Source organism: Frankliniella occidentalis, unplaced genomic scaffold, assembly GCF_000697945.3.
Source record: "Frankliniella occidentalis isolate FOCC.00 unplaced genomic scaffold, Focc_3.1 Scaffold605, whole genome shotgun sequence".
Classification (NCBI taxonomy): Eukaryota; Metazoa; Arthropoda; class Insecta; order Thysanoptera; family Thripidae; genus Frankliniella; species Frankliniella occidentalis.
Genome location: NW_026267721.1, coordinates 16,419 through 18,110, shown reverse-complemented (window position 1 = coordinate 18,110; position 1,692 = coordinate 16,419). Strand labels below are relative to the sequence as shown.

The 1,692-nt window shown below is 63.6% G+C and overlaps 1 long non-coding RNA gene across 1 annotated transcript; it reads left to right on the top strand.

The window, feature by feature from the left end:
* Positions 1 to 531: 531 nt before the first annotated feature.
* LOC113207002 (uncharacterized) lies at positions 532 to 1,410 on the top strand. The gene is made up of 3 exons (XR_008012179.1): positions 532 to 667; positions 773 to 863; positions 937 to 1,410. It is a non-coding gene; the product is annotated as an uncharacterized LOC113207002 (long non-coding RNA).
* Positions 1,411 to 1,692: the final 282 nt, after the last annotated feature.

Genomic DNA, 1,692 nt, shown 5'->3' with positions numbered 1-1,692 from the left:
GGGGGGTGGCCGTTGGGTGCGCTGGCTGTGCCGGGCGCGCTGGCCTTGTGTGTGCTGGGCGCGGAAGGGGAGGGGGGAAATGGCGGTTCCACTGCGAAAAAAACTTTCCGAGCATTAATTTTATTTGCGCGCCGCGCTTGGTCGCCTGCTCTGTCTCGCGGCCGTGCCTTCGCCCGTGGTCCTAGCCGTGCCTATTGCGTGCATCGAGACCGGGAAAAAAACCCGTGTCCCGATGTTAGCGAACCGGTGGAAAGGGGAGTGGTGGTGAGGGGTGGGGGTGGGGGTGCTTTTGTGGTTCACTCCTTAGCGCGCGCCCCCTCGCGGTGTCTCGGTGTTCCTGACTAGTACCTGGTCGCCTTCGATTCTGGCGCCCTGCACCCCTTGGTGCGCCGGCGTCGAATGGTTTGCCTACCCCGCCGGCGCTACCCTCTCGCGCTTTTTTCCTCCGTCCCCTGCGGCCTGCCTTCTCTTAGCCTGGGGCCCATGCCGCGGGTGCTTGTTGCGGGGTGGTGATTGTTGCTCGGGAAACCTGCTCAGTGGGGTGTGCTTCTGGTTTGTCCCGCGCCCCCTTCCTCTTGGTCCTCCCCCGCTTCTCACACCCGCGATGCTGCCGCAGCTCAACGAGCCGCCCTCCCGGTCTGCTGCCGACTGTCTTGATTGGTTACTGGTAAGCGGCCGCGGCGCAGGGGCGCCGTGAGATTTTCTGCTGTATTTCCTTCCCCGTGTTTTTTTTCTTTTTTTTTTTTGTTGAAGGGGGTGCTGTTATTTTCAGGGGGAGCTGGAGACGGTGATGGAGAGTCGCCACGAGGCGGATGATCGCTTCGACTGGCTGCGGGCCTCGATTTACTACCTACGGACTGCTAGTATGCGTCGCTTGTTTAGCTATTGCTGCTTGACCCCGTCTCGATTTTCGCGCTTCTGTCCTGTGTTTCGCAGTCGCGACGCCCCGTCAGCGCGGTGTCCCGCATGTCTCCGATCGGTGGCCGCGGTCGGCCCCGCCTGGCCCGTCTGAGCCTGCTCCAGAATTTAGCTCTGCGGCGCCGGCCCCCTCCGGCTCGACGGTCCCTCGGTCTGGGCCGTCCGCGCCTCGCGGACTGACCCCCCGCTCCGTGGACTCTGTGTTGCGGGTGTCGCGGCCCCCTCCGCGCCGGCGCGGGACTTCTTCCGTCTCCGGGGCTGTGCGGCGCCACGTGACTCCCTCTGGTCCGGAGCGTCGCGGCGAGGCGCACCTGCGGCTCGCGTCGTCCCCCGCTGGTCCCGAGTCGCGGGCCCCTTCGCGGCGAGCGGCGTCCCCTGAAAGGCGCGACGCGTCCCCCGTCCGGCGCTTCCGCGCTGTGTGCCGTGGCAGCGCCTCCTCTTCCGCGTCCTCCGCTCGCCCTGTGTGGCGCTGAATAAATTAAAGTTTTCTGACCTGTGTTTTTCGTTGTTCCCTTTTATATGGTTTCCCTTCTCCGGGGCTAAGGGAGTGGGAAAGAGGAGGGGGGTGCCCTTTGATTGTTTTCCTCCCTGTTTTTCTCTGTTTCCCCTACGGCGCGATTTTGGCTCGAATGCCGTCTGGTCGCGCTGGAATTCGACTGCTTGCATTGTTTGTTTTGGTTTTTTTTTCTTGATTCGGCGGGGTGGGGGGAGGGGCTAGTTACACGTGCGCCGCGCTGCTTACCGGTCTTACTTTGGGCCGTGGGTGGCCGCTCG